Source organism: Pinus tabuliformis, chromosome 8, assembly GCF_031772625.1.
Source record: "Pinus tabuliformis cultivar Carrire ecotype Pingquan chromosome 8, CPIR1, whole genome shotgun sequence".
Classification (NCBI taxonomy): domain Eukaryota; kingdom Viridiplantae; phylum Streptophyta; class Pinopsida; order Pinales; family Pinaceae; genus Pinus; species Pinus tabuliformis.
In genome coordinates, this window is record NC_142294.1 from 629971988 (window position 1) to 629983006 (window position 11019).

The window sequence follows — 11019 nt, forward strand, 5'->3', positions numbered from 1 at the left end:
ATAACATGAGATACTTGTTGAGAAAAATGAGTTTGATTGTATTAATTCAAAAGAAGAAGAACTTTACAACCTTTGCCTTGACGCTGTACAAGCTCCTCCCAGGGTACAGCAAGAAGTCTCCTCTACTTTGACAAGTTTCACTCACTCCCCAATGAAGCCAAAAAGGTATGTGATCTCTCCTATTAAGCTCAACTAGGAAGTATTGATTTCACCAGCATTTACCCTCAAAAATGTTCAGCTTCTAACCTCTTCAGCAACCAGCCCAATGCCTATATTTATAGTGCAATGGAGGGAGGTTACTAGGTCCTCCTTCAAAGGGATAGCTCCTCTCATCAAGGGATTAGCTCCTTCTCTTTTGGGATGCATGAACCACCTCAGAGCTAACAATCCATGTCAAAATTCCTTCTAGAATCCTCTAGAATTAACCCAAAGTGAGTTTTTTAAGATAAAACTTGCACCTTTTGACTTTCACAGGGGTCCGCACCCACACCGTTAGGGACAGAGCGGGCAGGTCCGCAGTTTTTGTAAACAGAAGGTGCGAGACCGCAGGTGACAGTGAGAGAAAGTGCAGAACCAGAGTTTCATTGATTTTCAAAGTCTTTCTCCCATTTTCAAAGCTTGACTTGAAGAGCTAAGGTCTGAGACTTGCTTAGGAGGACAGTACAAGTGATGATAGACCCATACTGACTGCAAATAATCATGGTGACGATATTTTTGTGTAACAGATTGCCCCCTAAAGTGCGAAGTCTGTAGTAGATGAGGATTTCATTGATCATTTAGGAAGAGTGAAGTACTTTATCATTTCGAGGATCATCTTGTGGAGAGCCCGGTTGGAACCTGTAAAAACATTCAATGCAAGATATATATAAGACCATATCATCACAGAGGTAGGCATTCCCATACTCAGATCAAAACTGACTAGAAAAACTAACTACTACTAATATAGGAATGATCTTGTAAAACATCAAAAGTATAGACTCATGTGGACATAGTATGGACGCAACCATCTGTTTATGAATAGTCCATTATATAATGAATACAAAATTCCTCGCAGCCTGGATTGTGGAAACTAGATCCAGGGTCTTCATTTCTACTTCCCGAAACAGTACGATTCTATCCATGTGAATGAATGTGTTGATGTCGAACATGGTAGAAACCACTTGATTACCAGTCAATGATGTAAACTGTTAACAAGTGTGAGAGAAACCACCAGTGATGTCAATGGCTCTCAAAGTACCCAGTACAATCCATGAGATGCGAATAAATGTGTTGATGTCGAACATGTCACGGAATCCTTTGATCGAAGGTCAATGATGCAACCTGTCATCAAAGGCGAGAAACCTACCATTGAGGCATGCAGATCTCAAGGTACTGACGATTTCTAGATCATCTTTCTAGATAATAAGCTGAAGTCGATAGAAAGCGATCCGTCGTAGGCAAGCCCACAACACGAAATCATAGTTCAAGTCAAAGAAATTTAGTTGCAAGGACTGACTCAGGGATGGTCAAGATGAATGACAGATATTTTGCAGATGAATGGCTTATTGGCAGTGACCTCTTGAACACATAACGACACGACAGATGGCTTGGTGACAATTGACCCAAAGTTAATACCCAGAAACTGGCTGAAGACTTTCAATGTGGTTTGATCAACTGTTAGGCAAAGGATTTCCCAACCCAGGTGAATAAAAGTGTCGTGTTCAAGAGTGGTTACAAAGTATGACAAACAGGCTTATTTTTCTCTCTTTTCCCCCACCAATTCTGGCAAGTACCTCTTTATTTTTGACAAGCTTGAGGAGGATAACATTTGCTTGATTATAAGCTCATCCTTCGGATGAGTCCAACTTAGTTTAAATTCGAACCCTAAGAAGGAGTGGTTCGTTCCTGTTTGTAATTGAACAGGTCCTTTACTGTGAAATTTTAACGAGTCCAGTATAGGAGAAACTCAGCGTTTTTCAATTTTAGAGAGTCTGAAAAAACTTAAGAAGACTCCAGGGTTGACCTTTTTCGTAAATTTGTGTCTCCCAAGCCCGAAAAAGTATAAAATAATACTTGAGAGAATCGCTTGATATTTTACGACCAAGGAGTACTTTTCGTCATTAGTGCCTTTGATCTGAAAAAGTAAAAAAGAGATCAACGACACGTCGTTTTATAACCAATATCGAATTTGAAACGACAAAAATTCGGCAATCTTTTCATGTTTTTACGGTCGGAAAAGCGCTGTAAGTAGACCATCTTTAATTCTATTTTAACGAGTTTAAAAGAAACACTCGGCAATATTTTCATGTTTCAGGAGTCAGAAAAGGGCTTAAAGATGACTCTAAATTTTTTTTTCGTCGAAAACGATAGATTTTGCCTGAATAATCCGTTATCCTGCACAAAAACACAAACATTACTCATACCTGTTTGAAATGGATAAAAATGTCGCAAAAATACCTTTCCAAAGTGAAACATAAACAAATTTGCAATTTATTTACTCAAAAAACTTATAAAAAGGGCCTTCGTCAATTCATTTTTACCGTTTGAGTTTTGGGTGAGAAAATAGTGCTTTTGCTCAGAAAACTTCCCGTGAAGATTGCGGAAAATCCAACCGTCGGAATCGAACGTCGTCTTCTCCAGGTAATCCACATCATCCTACTCTTCATTTTTAACCGTTTGATTTTTTGTTTTAGTCATTTATTTCATTTTTGGGAGGGTTTTTAGGCATAAAACCCGCGCGCGGGGGCCCGCAGGTTTACCACTACTGGCCTGCGGACCCCGACTTTTTCTCCATTGGGAAAAAGCTCGGGGTCCACACCTTCCACGTAGACAAGGTGCAGTCCCACACACTGTGTCTAACCCGGAGGGTGCGGTCCCCGTCGCAAGTGTTTTTAACCCAAAAATTCTCAAAAATGGACCAATCAAAATAATTTCTAGCAATTTAATTTATCCTTATCCTTGATGTAGAGAGTACATCATGCTAGATTGGCGTGAACGAGAGCATAAGGACATGGATGTTGCCGCATGGAATCATCAGCCTTCACTTGATGCTTTGAGGGTGTGCGGCTTGTACAAATTCTGGACCATTCTTGGCATGAGGGCTCAGGTGGATTTCTTACAGTGGTTGGTTGACAGATGGAGCATACAGGACCAATGATTCTTCATTGGTGGCCACCAACTCGAAATCGAGCTGGCGGACATATATTTCTTGACTGGTTTGCCTAAGAGAGGCGAAGACTTGACTCTGTTTGGGGCTAGGCCAGGTGGCCAGTCTGTCGATAGCCTCAGGCTAGAGTACTGCAACAGCCAGGCTAGAGACAAAGGGATAGACATAAAGACCATATCCCGTCCTGAACTCATGGTGATTGCGTTTACTGTCACCAGACTTTGCGGGGCTGCCGCATTACATATTGCCACCGGATCCCAGATGCGTATGGCAGTTGATTGCTTTCGAGGCACCATCTTCAACTGGTGCGATGCCGTGTTGGCCAATCTGAAAGGCCAACTGACCAGGGCCAAAAACGGACAACTAAAGACCTTTGGTTATGGGGCTTTGGTTGTGAGTTTTGGCCTAGAGAGGGTTCCTATGCTGATCCCGCAACACCTTACTGTTGGAGCTGGGCTTCCTCAAAAGCCCAAACTGATGCGATGGGTCGCAGTTATGGCCCGTCACCTGGACGAGAGGACAGAGGTTGCTCGATTCAAACCTGAGTATTTCCAATGGCTGGAAAACCAGGTCTTTTCTATTCAGGACTTCCCTTACGCTGGGAAAGATTTTTGTGGTGACCCAGACATGGTTCTTCCACCAGGAGAGTAGTGGGACGATTCAGGTAAAATCATTTTCAACATTTTTCCTATTTTAATTTTTTCTTTTATTTTTCCATCATCTCAAAACTGATAGCAAAAATTTGAAATGCAGATGTGGGTCCACAGCGACCAGCCGCTCTCCGGCCTTACGAGAGGAAACAACCAGTTGCACCCGCGCCAGCCCCACAGGACGAATCAACAGAGGTTTTGGCCGAGTTGGAGGGTCATCTCGAGCGCTTGACAGGAGATATTCCGGAGACCACTATAGATGACATTTCTCGTCAACTTCAGTGCTATGTGATTGGGGTCCCGGGACCTTTTAGGAGGTTCCTTTGCAAGGTGGCCTATGCAGTGGTTTCTTATAGAGATCATCACCAGTGATAGGATGATCGCCTATTGTGGGCACATATGACATTTTTGTTTTTTGTACTTATCATTTTTGCCGATCATAAGCTGTTTTCAACCTATGATCGAGGACGATGTATTTTTTGACACACTCCTATATATATATCACTATTACCGGCTTATCTTGTAAATCATGTTATGAAATGGTTTTAAATTTACATGTATGATTATTGCAAATGTCTATTTAACATTCAAGAAGCAATTGCATCTCCTAATGTATTTAAAGATCTTGGAATATGCTGATATTCAATATAATCAAATTCACGTTCCAAGAGATGAACTCTCAAAAATAATCTTAATAACACTAGATTTCTAATGGCATACACTCTATTAAGATGTAATACAACGAGTTAAGAATCTAACCTCACTATCAAACTCTGAATCCCAAATGAAATAGATTCAGATAATAACTCAATCACTGCACTATACTCGGCAATGTTGTTCGTTGTTTGACCGAGGCTTACCCCATGCATAGCTACTAACTTGTCAGAGGGCGAATAGATAACCCAAGCTGCGGAAGAAATGTTCCTTGTATTACGACAAGCACCATCAGCGAAACCAATGTATGTTTGGAGAGGCATCGACATCTGCAATATCAAGAGTAAAACCAAGATAAGCAGGAATAATGACGAAAAAACACTCTCTAAGCTAAGCACACTGTTTAAACTAAAACACACCAGCTAGAAAGAAAAACTATCCTAACTAAAAATATCCATACCTATTCTTTAAGCATAATACCTCTTCAACTAAAGACCATTTCTGGGTTTACCCAGAGAGTCCCCGTCAAAGTCTACCAATTCATAGGCCCCTTTTGCTAGCTTTCGCTTGACAACATAGGGACCATGCCACATAGGAACGAATTTTCCAGCGCTTAATTTATCATTAGCTTGATCATAAACTAAAACTAGATCTCCTTCCGAAAAATTTCGAGGGGTCACATTTCGATCATACTGAGCTTTCATGCGTTTTGCGTGAGTCTCAATCGCCAATGCAGTATCATGTCGATTCTCATCTAATTGAGCCAAGTATAACAAATGCTTTTCCTCTTCAGAAGTGGCTGGAAGTAACTCTATGGCCATTTGCAGTGACGGGATTTTGCATTCAATGGGTAACACAGCTTCCAAACCATATACTAGTTGGAAAGGAGTGAACCCTATTGATGTTTTCACTGAAGTTCGATACGCCCAAAGCACTGAAAATAGCATGTTATGCCAATTCGACCGATGAATCCCAATGATTCATCGGATCATGATAACTAAAACTTTGTTGATGGATTCAACCAGACCATTAGCTTGTGGATAATAAGGGGTTGAACTATCGTGATGTAAACCAAGCTAGCCTGTAAGTTCGGTCATCACAATGTTTCGAAAATGACGCCCATGATCAGTGATTATCGCTTGCGGGACACCAAACCTAGCATTTATATGATTGAACACGAAAATTGCAGCTGTCTTGCCATTTGCCTCAAATTTAGGCATCGCCTCGGCCCACTTGGTAAAATAATCTACCGCAAGGATGATATACGCATGCCCCCCGGCCGAGCGAGGGTTACATGTAATAAAATTGATACCCCATTTGGCAAAAGGACCAAAGACAATTATAGGGTGGAGAGGAGCAGGTGGAGCGCGCATCTTTCGATCAAAAATTTGGCAGTTGTGGCATTTTCGGACTGCCGTAATACAATCTCTAAATAAAGACGGCCAGAAGTAGCCAGCGCGTAATATATTTTGGGTTGTGCATACCCAGACATATGACCGCCACACGCTCCAGAGTGACAGCCATTTAGAACCCTTTCAGCTTCTTCGTGAGTTAAGCAACGTCAAAACATAGAGTCCGCCCCACGGCGATAAAGAGTATCTCCAATAATCCTAAATTGTTGGGACTGGAATCGAATTTTTCGACGTTCTAACCTTGAAATTTCTGGCCGAAAGGATTGGGTCTGGAGATAAATGATGATATCCCCATACCACGGATCTAAAGTGCTGATTAGAAACAAGGATTCGTCCGCAATGGGCTCCTCCGCCACAGTTTCCGTGTCAGCACGCGGGAAGTCACAAATTAACTCCGCAAAAACTAAAGATTTCTTAGACTTGGATTTTTTGAATTCCAAGTCGAACTCCTACAGGATAACAATCCATTTAGATTACTTGCCCCTAGCAATTTCTTGGTCAAAATGTAGATCATAGGGTTGCAATCCGAAATTACTGTAGTTTTATGTAGTAAAATGTAGTGATGAAAACGTTGGACAGCTTGAACAGCTGCCAATGCCAATTTCTCCACATGTGAGTATTTTAGCTTAGTTGGATTTAAAGTTCGACTAAGGTAATATATCACATGTTCAGTGCCGAATTCATCTTCCTGAACTAAAACCATTCCAATGGTGGAATGAGAGGTGGCGAGATACAAGAAGTAATCCTGGTTGTAGTTGGGAGGATGCAATAACGATGCATGGGTCAACGTGTGTTTAAGTGCATCAAAAGATTTCTGAGCTATCTCATTCCAATAGAATGGAGTATTCTACTTCAACAACCGGGTAAAACCCTTTGTACCCTCGACGTAGTTAGGAATGAATCATCGTAAAAAGTTTGCTTTCCCTTGCAAACTTTGAAGTTGGCGAAGACTCAAAGGAGGAGGCAATTTGATGATAGCTTCGATCTTCGAGGGATCAACGCGAATGCTAGCTTTCGAAACTACAAACCCCAGCAATCGACCCGTTTCTATACAGAAGACACATTTATGTGGGTTCAACCGAATCCGATAATGCCTACACCTCATAAATGTTGCTCGTAAATGGACGAGGTGATCAGCTCGATGTAATGAATGAGCAGGCAAGTCATCGAGATAGGGTTGCACAATGTGCTTGATGTCATGAAACGCATAAGACATCACCCTTTGAAAAGTTGCTCCAGCATTCTTAAGCCCAAAAGGTAACTTGCAATAAGAAAATGTCCCCCATGGACAAATGAAAGCCGTTTTTGGTTGATCGGCAGGTAGAATATTGATTTGATTGTATCCGGAAAAACCATCCATGAAGGAGAATATTTCGCTGCCGGCACAATCATCAATAATTTGATCGATATAGGGAGTTGGGTAATTGTCCTTTGGACAGGCTCGATTAATGTCCCTATAATCGATGCATATTCTTATTGTTCCCTGCTTTTTGTTAACCAGAACAATATTCGATACCCAATCTGTTAACGGGATCGGATAACTGAAACATGCTTTCAATAATTTTTCAACTTCTGCTTTAATTGCAGCAGCTTTTCGTGGGTGAATCTGACGCAAGCGTTTCCGGACGGGTTTAGCTTCCGGGTAAGTCTTGATCTCATGAACAACAATCACGGGATCAATTCCTAGCATTTCCTCATAGGACCAGGCAAACACGTCGCGGAGTTCTTGAAATAGGGCCTTATATATCTGAATTTCGTCATCTGTACACGAGGCACCTATATGAATGTTCTCAACAATTCCAGGCTTAACCGAAATGTCAATAGGAATAGTTCGAGAGATGTTTCCCAAATTTAACTCTGAATCGGGATGTTTCATGGGATTCTGAGGTTCCTTGACATATTCAGTCAAAAAAATTGATGAGAAATCATTTTCAAAATGATCATTCTCGGGTAAAAACTAAGATCTGTGATGGAGATCTTCCCATGGTAAATCATCTACACATAGGATTTCGCGAATTTGCTCGTCAGAGTGAACAAGTTCAGGAAACGTGATTAAATTCGAGCTTGATGTGAAAAGTGATTCCTCACAGACCACATTCATGAAGTCATTTTCGGTTGAAGATGGGTCGGTAAACGATTGCACAACCTCATATGTGATTTCATATGGACTCAAAGGCATGACATCACCCAATGAGTCTATCTCAGATTCAAAAGGAATGATCCAAGGATCATCATAAACAATGGTGTCTGATGTAATCATATGAATGGTTGCAAATGAAGACGATGCGTTGATCGGAGGAAAAGGAAAAGTTCCCAATAAACCGGCATCTTTAACTAATCCTACTCCAACATCCTTATATGGGATAGTCATTTTACCACCATGCTGAATACTTTGTGAAGAGGCTGGGTCGGATGAAAAGTAAGCCAGCTGGTCTATTGTTACGATCTTTCCATTATGTGGAAACTTTATTACTCGAAAGACCGATGAAATGACCGCTGTCAGAGCGTAAGACCAACTTCGACCCAAGAGAAGGTTGTAATCTAGAGGGGCATCAACCACCTCCACATCTAGACTAACGGTTTTTCCTTCAACCCCTATAGGCAAATCCTATAGAATGCCAAAAGGATGAAACCCACAGCCATCAAATACCTTTAGAATCGTCGGGGATTGGTTTAGCGAAGGAGAACCAAGTGATCTCCAACACTGTATCGACATAATACACGTTGAGGCTCCCTCATCAATTACAGTCTAATGAATAGGCATGTTTTTTACTATCACTAGAATCTGGAAAGCCATTTGATGAGGCAAATGCGGTGTACTATTTTCTAGATCGAAAATTATTAGATTCGAGTCCTGAACATCAACAGCTCCTATAGCTGACAAAAGTAATTTACGTTGTAATGGACATGATTGCAGCACTTCCAAAGCCAACATTGCTGAGGGTGAAACAGCTAAATCCTCAACAATGTTATAATTCTGAGCCACTCTCACATGTGGATTGAAAGCTGACTTTCGAAGTATACCCTTGGCGGGCGGTTTTATTATCAAGTCTGGATTAGGTTTCTCGATCTGTAGTGGATCGGAACCGAGAGCTGAGGTTGATGGATTAGAATGAGAAGATTCTGCTTCTTTACCATCAACAGGACTTTTACTACCATAATCTTGCAATCGAGTCGCAATCCTAACATGGGACATCATCAGTATGGGTTCCTCGTTGGCACTCGAGGACGAACCTATCAACTTACTGTCTTGAGCTGGAAAAGGATCCTTCAAAACAGCAGGAGTTTGGGAACCTTTGACAATCTTCGCAACCTCTGCACGATGAGGGGAGTCTCTTGTAAAATGTTCATCGTCACAAATGAGAGAAGGATAACGAGGTTTGTGCTTTTCATCATTGGCTTCCACCTTTTCAGGTTTCTCCTTTGAACTTTTGTCCGTTTTATTCTTCTTCTTTCCTTTCTTCTTCCCACCGGATTTTGATTTGGCTGTAGATGACTCTACAACGTGAATATCGGCGGAAATCTCTGCAGAAGAATCTCCTGTTGGGGAATCAGGCAAAGTTATGATAGGAGAAGAATTCTTGGAAGATTTCTTCTTACTTTTAGTGTTAACCGTGCCAATCATACCATCGGCAGCATGAGATCCCGAAGGAGCTGCAGCGATTTGATTTTGTTTGGGAAGATCGGGGATTTTCTCGTGTAACGTACCTAACTGAGTATAGACCAAGTCAAGGTACTGTGCTTGAGCAATTACTTGCTCCTCAGTAACAACTCCGGCTTTAGCTACATCTTCAGTGATCTTTGGCAACAAAGATTTTACAAACCACTCGGCCAAGATCTGATCCGGAATAAATACCTTCACTAAACACCGTCGACGTCTCCACTCATGAATATGATATGAAATTTAAGTGGATGTCGATTGTTTTAACGAAGTTAACAATTCCATGCCATTTTCATATCGGACTGGCAACTGAAAATGAGTTAAAAACGAGGTAGCTAACTGACTAAAATTATAAAAAGTGCCTCGCGGTAACTCAATGTACCACTTGGCCGCGAGACCAATTAGAGTGCGCTGGAAAAGTCTAAGATGGATTGAATCATCTGAAATGGAGTTAGACGCACACCAGAGGTGGTAAGTCATCACATGGTTCGACGGGTCCTCTCCTGATTTACCTTCGAACTTAGGAATGTCACTAGGCAACTTATTCGGCATTGGCGGCCAAAACGGAAGATAATTAATGGGATCGTTCGTTAGGCGCGATAAGTCAGGTAAGTCCAAAGTTGCGATAAACGGTAACTTCCGATTAGGATCCCTAAAACTCTGGGTCATGAGACCAGCCCCAGGAGGAGGATATCCAAGATAACTAGGAATAGGAATTGCGTTTGGGATATTGTATCCTCCCGGAAAACCAGGATTAACCGGACCGTACTGGGGTTGTTGAGGTTGTTGATAAGTGTACCCAGGGTACGGTTGATACTAATAGACTGGCTGTTGCACAGCAGGACCGAATTGGTACTGTCCCTGGTACGGTTGATAAGTAAATTGTGGTTGACTTGTGACAACCGTACTTGAACCAGGTTGTCCTACAGGCATCTGAACCAAAGTTTGAATCGTAGATCCAGACGGTGGTAAAGATGTCTGAGGAGTAGATACAGGAACAGTAGAAACCGGAGCTGTCGATACTCCAGAAGTAGGTGGGGTAGATTGAACAGATGTTGCAGCAGTTGTAGCAGTCGTTTGAGGTGGAGTACAAGGTGTACTAGGCCCAGGCTCAGAAACTACCGAAGGTACAGAAGTTTGAATGTTAGACTGGACTGGTTGTTGGGGTGTACCAGAAACTAAGGGTTGTCCAGTTTGAGATGACAACTGTACATTTGGCTGCAACACCTGTTGAGTTTGCGATGGATCCCACACTATATTCATTCCGGGGTACTGACCCATAATAGGTGGAGAATACTAAGGACCATAACCGGGTTGAGGGTAGGATTGATAATTTAAAGGTATATTTCTCGTTCCTTGAACATACGTTTGACCGGAGGGTGGTTGGAAACCTTGGTTCGAGTACTGACCTTGGGGTTGATACCCTTGAGGCACGTACTGATACTGGGGTTGACCTTGAGGTATAAATCGATATTGGGGTTGACCTTGGGGTACATA